At 32.8% G+C, this 12,865-nt stretch overlaps 1 protein-coding gene and 1 long non-coding RNA gene across 5 annotated transcripts in view; both read right to left on the reverse strand.

Annotated features, from left to right (window-relative positions):
- LOC127846998 (tRNA wybutosine-synthesizing protein 5-like) overlaps window positions 1-12,865 on the reverse strand; it is a 34,531-nt gene that overhangs the window by 13,521 nt on the left and 8,145 nt on the right. The gene's annotated exons all lie outside the window — the stretch shown is intronic.
- LOC127847000 (uncharacterized) lies at window positions 905-12,844 on the reverse strand. The gene is made up of 3 exons (XR_008033778.1): window positions 12,686-12,844; window positions 3,251-3,375; window positions 905-1,547 (listed from the first exon to the last, which is right to left on the reverse strand). It is a non-coding gene; the product is annotated as an uncharacterized LOC127847000 (long non-coding RNA).

Here is a 12,865-nt window from a genome sequence, read left to right on the forward strand (position 1 = left end):
CTTTGTTGTTTTTGTATGATGTAACTAGGGCTGTATCTCAGATACTATACAAGATTTTAACATGAAACTTCATGGGTGTATAATTATCAATGCACGAGAACCATAACCGTATACTTTCTTACGTAACTGTTATTGCCCTTTCTTGTTATTGTTATTTTATGATGTAACTTTTTAGGGCTATATCTCATTTATAGAACCATGCATAAGAACCACAACCCTTCACTTTCTTATATAAGAGTTATTGCCCTTTTGTTGTTTTTATATGATGTAACTTTTCAGGGCTTTATCTCAGAAACTATAAATACAAGATTTCAACATGAAATTTCATGGGTGTATAATTGTCAATGAGAATAAGTGCCATGCACAAAAAACATAACCCTAGTACATATGTACATGTCTGATGTTACTTTACAGGACTATATCACAGATACTATACACGATTTAAAGATGAAATTTAATGGATGTTAAGATATCAATGAGGAGAGGTGTCATGCACAAAATCTATAACCCTACACTTTCTTAAATAAGAGTTATTGCCAATTGTTTTTTTTTATGTTGTTACTTTTAAATAAGTGAGATAAGGGTACAACCCTTCAAATAAACTTTTCTGTTAGTTCTGCACCCATCAATAATCAAAATTTATTTGGCGGGGGATATCAATTAAACGAATTTGCTTATTATTAGTCTCAATGTTGAAAAAAATTTAATATTTTAAGTAGCAATGAGAATATAAGACACAACAGACTCATCAGTCATCAGTATTATGTTAACATATCTTTAGTCGGTTACTTAACTAGGGCAAATAAAGTTGAAGTTTATCAGGTGGTCTAAAAGTCCTCACCGCCTAGCAGATAAGTCTACAAAGTATTTTAAAACCGGTTCATGAACATGAAATGATAAGTCATTTACGCCATCGGGATTATTTATTTTAAGTCAATATGTTTTTGGAATCTTAAGGCACTCATTGAAAAATACACCACTACATAAATAAATATCTAGGTCAATTGTGATTCTGTCAAGCAATGATTATCATATCAATTATTATCTCCAGAGTTATTCTTTTTTTCTTGCACTTATCATAATCTAACCATCTGCATTATTTTTGCCAAACAGGTGGTTTTGCAATCTGAGCACCACAATCATCAATATTTTTGTGTGGATATAAAGATGTTATAAAAATGTAGGATTTAAAACCTTCAGTTTTATTGTGCTGTACTTGTTTAGGAGATGTGTAATACCAACTGGCTACTTCTGTTTTCAGAACTAAAAGGCACAGAAGGATTTTATTAATATTTTGTTGAGTTCTCAGATTAATCGAGCCCAAAGCACTTCCTGCTACAAAAACATATTTTCGAGCAACAACACATATTGATAATATCCATTTTAATGCTGTGCGGGTCTTTACAGTGGAGTGATCGAGTCGCACAGATATGTTTGCCGCACTCCATGAATCAGAAGTCTGCGTCTCACGACTAGTCTCGATAAACTGAATCATGGGCCTGTCGCAACATTGTGGGATGCTTTTTCATGACCAAACATTTGGCAGTCTGGAAATAAAGTAAAAGTCATTCATACTTAACTTAAAAAACAACAACATTTGTTTGCAATAAGAAGAGCATATATTCACTAGATTAAGTGTTCACAAAAAATACTATTTCTGAAAATAAAATTGCAAGAACGATAGTTTGACAGTGAAAAGTATTCATGTTTTATGCATCATAAATATACAATCACATTAAGACACTGAAAAACAACTTTTCATACAAAATAATATAATGGAGCAAAGAGAATGCTATTTTTCATTATATGACACATTAATAAATTAAAATATGAGTAATCTTCTTGTTTAACCTTTTTTCAGGGTTATTTGACAAAAGTGGGACTCTATAACACAGTTTGATCCTCAGCTTATGATATTACATATGAAATATCGTGTCCTTTATAAATTAAAAGAAAATGCAAGGCTCTAAAAACCAATGCACCAACAGAAAGGTACGATGATTATATTCTACATTCTCCCATTATTTTGTTGAATAAACGTTAATGCAAATCTTTACTAAGCAAACTAGAGCTTTGTCACAGACGTGACAAATACCCCCACGTGCCGCATTTACACAGACAATTTTGAATGCTTGTTTCACAAAACAAGAGAATCAAATTTATGGCGATTTTTAAGAATGATAATGCCATTATCATTTATGGCCATTTCGACCTTTGAACTCTTGAATTCTTTAGCATGACATGCAGTCCAAATTTATGGCCATTTTTTTTACTTTTGAACTCCAAGTGTGACCTAGACCTTGGAGTCATCAACATAATTCTTTCGCATGACACATCGTCCAATCACTGTGAACAAATGAACCATGTATTTTTAAAATCTCACAATAAATGACATAGTTATGGCCAGGACAAGATCATTTATGGCCAATTTTGACCTTTGAACTCACAGTGTGACCTTGACGTTGCAGATATAGACGTAATTCTTTTGCGCGACACACCGTCCAATAATGTTGAACAAATGTGCCAAATGATTTTAAAATCTCACAAGAACAACATAGTTATGGCCTGGACAAGCTCATTTATGGCCTTTTTTAACCTTTGAACTCAAAGTGTGACCTTGAACTTGGAGTTATCGACGTAATTCTTTCACGCCACACACCGTCCAATGATGGTGAACAAATGTGCCAAATGATTTTAAAATCTCACAATGAATGACATAGTTATTGCCCAGACAAGCTCATTTATGGCCATTTTTAATCTTTGAACTCAAAGTGTGACCTTGACCTTCGAGATATTGAAGTAATTCTTTCGCGCGACACACCGTCACATGATGGTGAACAAATTTGCCAAATGATTTTAAAATCTCACAATAAATGATAAAGTTATGGCCCGGACAAGCATTTGACCCTTGAACTCCAAGTGTGACCTTGATCTTGGAGATATCGACATACTTTTTCAAGCAACACACCGTTCCATGATGGTGAACAAATGTACCAAGTTATTTTAAAATCTAACGATTAATGACATAGTTATGGTCGGGACAAACTTTCGGTTTAAAACACACTAAGTGACCTCGTGACCTAATTTTTGACCCAGCATGACCCATATTCAAACTTGGCCTAAACATCATCAAGATACAACTTGTGACCAAGTTTGGTGAAGATCGGATGAAATTTCGGGACAGACCGACAAACCGACCGACAGTACGACAAAGTAACTCCTATATAGAAATATAAAGCTAATTTATTACCATCAATGCAAACACTCCACAGCTGTTTCCATGGCGCTGTTTGTTGCAAGGTGGCGCTTTGAACTCTGAACTGAATTTTTTCCAAGCCATCGTTCACAATTTGCGCTCGTTGACACATGAACTGGCTGCAACAAATATTTTGTTGGTAAAAATCAACAAAAATCATGTGCCTATATACTTAAGCAGTACTTTATCTATACCAAATTGTTTTGGTAATCAGTTTTCAAACATATATATATATATATATATATATATATATATATATGTGAATCTCTTAACACATTATTGGAAACACATAAGTGTGAGAGATAGGACACAATAATAAATAAGAATGAACTAAGAAAGCAAGCTTAAATTTATATATAGCCTATCATTTTTAAAGTGTTGGTGGTCATTACAATTTAATATTTAAGATAAAGATCCAAATATAGAAAACAAATAAGATTTACAAAGTTTTTTGAATATCTTGTTTGGTATATTGCCTGATAAATGATAACTGGAACTGGCCAAAAAAGCTCCCTAAATGTGACCTTTGATCTCTTGTTAACGCATGCGCTGCAGCTTCTCTACATGGAGAACATATGTGGTAAGCTATATTAAAAATGGCATATTCAATTATCGAATCACAGTTTGGATAAGCTCAGAGACACACATAAAATGCACATACACCAACTGCTACTGTGACTGCTATATCAAGCAGGTAAGACAAACAAGATGCGTTTGTGAAACACAATGTCCCCCTATATGACGTTTGACCTTGAAGGATGACCTTGACCTTAACCCTTCACCACTCAAAATGTGCAGCTCCATGAGATACACATGCATTTAAAATATAAAATTGCTAGCTTCAATATTGCAGAAGTGACATTACATGAGCAATTTTGACCATATATTTGACCTTGAAGGATGACCTTGACCTTGACCTTTCACCACTCAAAATGTGCAGCTTCATGAGATACACATGCATGCCAAATATCAAGTTGCTATCTTAAATATTGCAAAAGTATTCATAAAATAAGCGATTTGGGCCACATATATTTGACCTCTGACCTTGAAGAATGACCTTGACCTTTCACCACTCAAAATGTGCAGCTCCATGAGATACACATGCATGCCAAATATCAAGTTGCTGTCTTCAATATTGCAAAAGTACTCATAAAATGAGCGATTTTGGCCACATATATTTGACCTCTGACCTTGAAGGATGACCTTAACTTAGACCTTTCACCACTCAAAATGTGCAGCTCCATGAGATACACATGCATGCCAAATATCAAGTTGCTATCTTGAATATTGAAATACTGCAAAAGTGTACATTAAATTAGCGATTTTGACCCATATATTTGACCTTTGACCTTGAAGGATGACCTTGAACTTAAGCTTTCACCACTCAAAATGTGCAGCTCCATGAGATACATATGCATGCCAAATATCAAGTTGCTATCTTGAATATTGCAAAAGTTATGACCAAGGTTAAAGTTTTGGGACACACACACGCACACACACACATACAATGACAGACAGGCCAAAAACAATATACCCCCGATCTTTCGATCCAGGGGCATAAAAATGAGTAAAAATCTCTGACCTGGCCCCACCCCAACCCACATAACTTTTGACCCAGGTGTCAGATCAAAATTCCAAATAGTGCAGGGTTGCACATATGCTCATAGCTACCATGTGTGTAAGTTTCAAGGTTCTAGTGCTTATAGTGTAGGAGGAGAAAGTGGCCAGGACGGACAGAAGACGGAGATAACCACAATATCCCCACTTTTTCTCCGAAAAGCGTGGGGATATTGAAGCCTAAATGAAAAATTTTCTCAAATTTTAGATGTTAAGTTATGGCAACAGTTTTGTTTGTATTGCATAGGGAAAGGGTTCAAGTTTTATAAATGAGTAGGGTCGTTCTGTCAGATGTAATCACTTTTTCACAACAAAAGATGTTAACCAAATGTTTTGAATTTTTTTTTATAAATGTACATGTCTTTTGCACTTAATAAAATCCCATTAAAACATGTTATCAATATTTTGTGTGTTTTGTCAACATGCAGTATGTTCTTAAGCAAAATTTAAATACAAAATCAGAAGTGTTCTAAAAAAAAATATGGAAAAATTAAATTTTCATGTTTTTTAACACATATTTTTCAAAACTATACTCCTAAAAGTTTTTTACCTGGCCTCAAAGCAGTGTATCTTAAAGTAAAAACTCAGATTTATCAAAATATAGGATGACCTTCAAATATATGTGAAGTTTTTTTTTATTATACAGTCAATCTTGTATTAAGAGACCACTCAAGGGAGTAATCAAAAGTGGTCTCTTAATAAAACGGTCTTTGAATACAAAAGGCCATTCTGGAAGAATGCTTACCCTCAATTTTAATCTATATGAAGGATTATCTCTTTTATCCACAATGATTTTAACTTTTATAATAAAATGAATATAAACACAATACATAAACAATATTTTACTTATAATGTGTTTTATTTTTCACTTATTATAAATTATCATTTATTATAAATCAATTGTGTGTACATATTTATTTGCAAAAACAACATAGACAAGGAAATATTTTTCCTAAGAACAAAGAATTTTGCTAAAAATGTGTAACAGTCTACATATACATGTGTACAGCTAAAACTAGAAATAAATGTCAGAAGCCAAAAGCTATGATATATTATCACATGTATTTCTCTTTCCGTTTCTATATTGCGCGTTTTTTTTCACCTGACACATTATTTTCCACGTCTGCAAGCACCTCGGCTTTACGCTTAAGAATGTTCTGAATTTGGGTTTTTCCGACTCCAATCTCGTCTGCGATTTTACGTGCACTTATACTCTTTGACAATTCCAAAACCCGAATTTTCTCGTTTAACGTTAATACTTTTTGTTTTGACATTTTAATTTCTGCATGTACGCTTAAGGAAATCTAACTCGATTATGATACATAATGAGCTGAAAAAATTAAAACACGTCAATTGAAAACAAACAATCAGACCTGGTTGGAAAATTTATTAAGTAAATAACAATGTGATTGGCTTACAAATATCTACTAATTAGCATTATTACAAATTGGTAATGTACGGATTTCGACAGATGTTGCAGATTAATAGTTTATTTTCCGCACTTCTCAGGAAATGTTTGTCGCGTACAGTGCATTGTTTCTGCACCTGTTATCTATACTCGAGAAAAATCGGCATTGTCTCTTAACGATCCACATAGTAAACTATTTAAGCTGTAGACTGTGCGCAATACGTTCCCCTATTATTCAACTCAATAAATTAATACGCAGTCTACAACAATACCGGTCAGAACCGGTCAACGAGACAAAGCATAATCATAATGGTTGTGAAAACAAAGCAGAGGTGTAACAGTACATCTTATCGGCTTAGATAAACAATTAACACGGATTTGTCCCTGAAAGATCGATAGATTAACCACTTTTACCTCCTAGTGGTCGCTTAATACAAGATTCGGACATCAAAATACACACAAATCAGCGGTCGCTGGTCGCGTAAGACAAAAGTCGCTTAATACAATATCATTATATAGCGAAAAAGCTCCGTGGGATTTCAAAATGGTCGCATAAGACAAAGGTCGCTTAATACAAGTGGTCGCATCCACAAGATTGACTGTATAAGAAAATCTGCAAAAACTAGCTTTTGCCAAAACTGTATACAATTTTCAAACATGTGTACACTTGGGACACTTACATGACTTTTGTATACAAGTTAAATAAGCAAACCATTCAACATATATAAATACTTTTTAAATTTGTATTACATTTGACTATACAAATTAATGTTTCCCCAAATAATGTTCTGTGTCCGTTTGATGATTTAAGGTTGATGTTTAGAGATTTAAGGTTATTTGTACTTGACAACTTTAGTTATCATTTATTCTAAGAAATACCCAAACAGTCAGTAATATAGAATACAAATTAAATTGGCATAAAATATTCTTATAAAATTATAAGATAAGTTACAGGGAACTTGAATTGTTTGCTGAAACGATCTAGCATGATTTTAGGCCAAATCTGTACACTTGGGACATTTTCAAAATGGATGAAAATCTGAAGAAAAATAGCATAACTTTTATATGTATTTCATTTGAGGTATTTTTGTGGCCCTAAATATGTTTATAACCGATGGGATATCAGAGGCATAAGGAATCTCCATAATTATGCAGTGTGTCATAGATCTGTATTTTCCATAAAACAACACATATATTTCACAAATTGTAGATACATTTGACCTGGTTTTAAATATTTTTCACATAGTTGTATATATTTTACTTTGGTTTCATAATTTATCTTGTTCTATATAATAAAGATCTATTATACATTGCTCTCTATATGCTGGAGATCTATATGCTGGGCATTGTTCTCTATACAAATGGATAGCATACCTTGTTCTCTAAATATCGAATGATGTTCTCTACATATTAAACATTGTTCTCTATGGCATTGACCTTGATCTTTAAATATAAGACAGTATGCCTCTTCTATATGTTGGAATTTGATATCTACATATAAGACATTGCTCTCTATACTTGAAGTTGATCTAATATTGTGTTTTCTATATATTGGACGCTTTTCTATAAATATTGAACATGGTTCTGTATACAAATACATGTTTCTATTTTTTTATAATAGTTGACCTCGTTTTCTATAATATGTCTTGTTCTGATAAAACTGGGCTAAATTGATGTGCGTAAAGCGTCGTCCCAGATTAGCCTTTGAAGTCCGCACCGGCTTATCAGGGACGACACTTTCCGCTTAAACTTGATTTTCGGTAAGAAGGGACTTCCTTCAAACTAAAAATACCATAAAAGCGGAAAGTCTCGGCTCTGATTAGCCTGTGCAGTCTGCACAGGCTAATCAGGGACGAGACTTTACGCACATGAATTAAGCCCAGTTTTCTCAGAACAAGACACATATAATTCACTGTTCTATATTTAGACCTTGCTCTCTATATATTAAACATTATATTCTCTATATATTGGACCTTGTTCTTTATAAATTAGACCTTGTTCTTTTTATACTTTATACATTAAACACGATGTCCTCTTACTTGACCTTCCTCTGTAATACAATATATCCTCTATATATTTTGGTAATGTGTCATTAAAAATGAATGAAATAATAATAAGTGCTGTACCGTTGTTTATCGAAGGTTTTAACATGGTTTTTAGTTTAGATGTGTAGGAATTGTACCACAAGGGTGACAGTCTGCGTGGTTTAATTATAAGTGTGTGAAAGACTTTTTCATCCATCATATTTGACATTTGACCATGTTCAACTTTTATTTTGGCTTTTTTTTCAGTTGCTTTTGAATGCTTTATTAAATCAAAATTTAATCATTAATTCCGCTATAATGTAAGTTTGTTTTCACTTTCTTGAGGTTTATAAGAAAAACATTCATTTTGTGTCCCAAGTGTACATGTACAACATTTAATAACCAACTTCAGGCTAACATTGAAGATAATTGGAGAAACATTTTGATTAAAATTGACATTAATTTGAGAAGAGGAAATGTGTTTTTGTAATAATGTTATGGTAAAGTCAAATATAATTTCCACACATTATCATTTATATGCTTATATTTTTCTTCTGAAGACAAAATATGGCGACATACCCATATAATAAGAGTAGTTAACCCCCAGAGTGAAGACAACACCTTTTTCTCTTGGAGATTACATCCTTCTGTGTACTTCTTTCCAGAAAATTAGTGCCTTTGTTTATTTTTTAAAAGCTATCACCTGTCCATCAAACATGATAAAAAATTCGTACACTTGGGACAATGCAATATTTGTCTTGCAAAAAAAGTTCACAAGGTTTTGGCATCAAATTTTCAGTACATCTAGTGATAAGCATTAATGGTTTGAAGAAAATGATGTAAAACCTTGAAAATTCTATCTTATGAAAAATTTAAAATAACTTTCTTGCAAAATGTACACTTGTGACAGGGACAAATTCTGACCACATTTAGTATTCAGCTGTTCAAAATTTACATGAACAAATAATTGTATAAATACCTGTACAAATGTGTAGAAAAAACATGTGACAGGTTAAAAGGACACTTTTTGCCTATGAATATTGAAGCACTTTATGATCCCATCTCTTAATATACGTGAAGAGAGTTGAAAATTGTGGCACAAAATTGACAAGAACATCATTGCTTTGAACACTTGCTACAAAAGATATCAACCTAAGTAAGAAGCATTGTTTTATTTTTCTTAAAGCATATGAATTTTTATATTCATTAAATGATGGCAATACCTAATATTTCTGAAAGTTTTATTGAAGTATAGAATTGAAAATTGCCTTTTACATAAAATGTCACGCAAAACCAGTACACTTGGGGCAATTTTAAGGATATTTTTCAATATATTTTGTTAATGAAGAAAGTTATTGAGAAGAATTTTCACATTTAAGTTAATCACATGGAAACACTTCTGTAAGATAGAAAAAGAACTCAAACAAGCTTAATGGTAAGAAAATAAATGCATGTTTTATTTAGGCTTCATTATTTTTTAAATCACCCATAGGATATGATGCGGCATTTGTCTTTACGGAATATAAAAAAATCAATCATTTTTACCCATAAGTTGGCGCTGTAATAAATTTGCTATTCTGTGTGCTCTTTTACCAAGCTTGATTAGGAATTTTTGAAAACGCGCCATGGAGATTTTCTTTCACCATTAAAAATAATAGTTCACGGATTCAAACCATAATTCCTGATTAATATGTTGCTACAGTGGAATCCTGTTCTTAGCATACCATATCAGCAAAAATTATGCTAATAACAGGAATATGCTATTAACCGGAACACACATTTTAGCATAAATATAGCAACTGGGGGCATACAATAAGTCAAATCTGTTAATAATTGATCGTCAAAGTGAAATTTAAATTCAACATTGTATATGATTGATGTTTAAGATAACTATTTATCAAATGGAATTGTATTCTAAGGTATTTGCATTTGCATTTGAGCATATTTTTGCAAATTTAAAGCATATTTTCTTGGCATTCTGAGAATGTTCTATGCTATAAAGACTTTAATTGAATTCTGAATATTGGGGTTAAAAATTATGCTATTAATAGAAGAAAAATACATTAAAATTTAAGAATTAATCTGTGCTTTGACATTCTATATGCTAATAACAGAAATATGCTATTATCAGGTATGCTAATAAGTGGAATCCAGAAATTATCCTTCAGTCTGACAGAATTTCGTAGCCTGTCAGACCAAACATCTGACAGATTATTTTACATTTTGTGGTGTCTGACTTGGCTTCTCACTTTTGAGTACATGATGCTAAATGTTTTAGATTCAACACTAGTTTCCTCAACCTCAGGACACCAGAGCTCCTGTGATGCAAATATACTTAAGTGGTATAAAGAGATTTTTTTTCCCCTGCAAATTGTGTTTAGTTCCTCACTTCTTGTTAAAAACAAACCTGTTACCCTCCGATTGACTGTCAATTTAAACAGCAAACTTCAATACATATTCCTGTTTGTATTCTTGTATGAAAATGTCCACAACATATGGGCGTAGTTATATGGGGACTGAATATTCAAATACTGGTTCTAGGCCCAGGAAACGGACTCGAGAGCATTTAAAATAAGTAGGAATTACTTTCTATGAAATCGAGCTAAAATAAATAGGTTTAAACTAATATTCAAATACATGTAGGTTAAGAAGTACAGTAAATGACATGACAAAATGCTGTTAGAACATATCATCATTCTTAATTCTAAACCAGCTATACATGACATTATTCTTAAGAGGGGCATTTCAGAATAAAGATTAAAAGATACAAACGATTCGCAATAGAAAAATTATTTACTGCAAATATTTTTTATCGAAATTATTTCCGTCAAGACATGTTGTACAATAGCATGCCATGGTTAAAATGAGTGTGTAATACAATGCCTAAACTCTTTCTGCAAAGTTTGGGAAGTCTGCTTAAGGGACATTTAAATGGAAGGACAGATGAAAGGTAACTCATTATAGTGCCACCAATGTAATTGTTATGCAATTTTTTCGCAGTTCAGAGCTGAAAATAACATCCCAGAACTTAATTATGCACAGCCAAGTTATTCAATAAATAGTAAATTGTAAACATTTCAATTATGAAAAATTAAACAACTTGTAATTCAGACACAACTCACATTTTACCTGTTGTTAGCTTTGAACAAGCTTATTGGCCTCGGTGAAAAATAATTTACACTGAAATTGAGAAAAGTCCTCGAGAACTCAGTGCCCCAGATAATTATTTGGGAAATAGGGTTTTCAACCATTGATTTTGAAAAAAAGGGTGATTCCATTCTTCATATAGGGTAAAATGAGTAATAAAAATGCATACCTTAAAATAATTGCTGATTTACTTCCGTTGACGCTGCACACTTGTATTGATTCAATAGAACTGTAAACTATCATCATAAATTTTAAAAAACTGATGTTTCGTAATATCTTTAATCCTTGAAACTGTCCATGATATAAACTTTAAAAAATGTCGACAATTTCTAACTAATGACATGCCTTTTTTTACTTTTGACAGGTTTGTTAAGTCACAGACTTTCCATCATGTTTTTTGGATGTCAACTCATTTGCTGTATACACAGTTTCTAACAAAATCGATAACACGAATGATTCGGCACTGATTGCCTCTTGCTTTCTTGATTTGAAAAAGTTTGCGATTGGCTGATATTTTGGCGCAACAATCTCGGACGTCTATCGACCTCTCTTAGCTATTTTTATTTCGCATTGTAATAGAAACTGAAAGTACAGACGCTTTACAAATACATGCACAATGAGCGACGAATTAGGTCAGATTGAAAACGCATAGTGAGCTTGCTGAATGTAAGCGTCACTGCATTATGATAACAATTCCAAAGAGAAAATACCTAAAATGAGCAAAGCATTTTTAATCGAAGTTTTGTATTGTTAATTTGACGAATTTGCGTAAAAGTCAAATTGGTTGCGTTTTCAATACTCATGATATTGTATTTCTTTGCATTTTTAAACATTTTAATAGGGTGAAAGACGCAGATACGCAGCTTATCTGGGGCACTGAGAACTGGTTAACAGACATAATATTTTGGATAATTGTAAAAGTTAGGACAGCAGATATACATGTATGGGGAGAACGAGAAACGTAAACAATGTTAACCAGAAAGGCACAATCACAGGCAATCGGCACCTGTGTCGGAAGCAATTATTAAGAATCATTAAGAAAGTAAATCGATAGACACAGAGAACCTACACTTGCGCACCCATTGAGCAATTCTTATCAATTCTTATCAGTCATCGTCGTGATTTTCGCAAAAGTTTTAACAGCCGTTAGACATTTATGGTCGATTTTCTTATTAAGCGAATGGCAACAATTTTTTGATCGACTAGTTTGCAGACAAAATATAAAGCACTTACCGCGTGTCACTGTTAAACTTTAAACAGGTCGTCACATAAACTTGCAGAAGATGTCAAAAAAGGCACCATCATGGCGGCAGCCATTTTTTCCAAACAAACCAGTTTCGCACCATGTGGCAAATATAACAAGAGTTCTGATTGGCTAATGCCATAATCTAAAAATAAATGCTGGTCGAGCAG

Source organism: Dreissena polymorpha, chromosome 10 (assembly GCF_020536995.1).
Source record: "Dreissena polymorpha isolate Duluth1 chromosome 10, UMN_Dpol_1.0, whole genome shotgun sequence".
NCBI lineage: Eukaryota > Metazoa > Mollusca > Bivalvia > Myida > Dreissenidae > Dreissena > Dreissena polymorpha.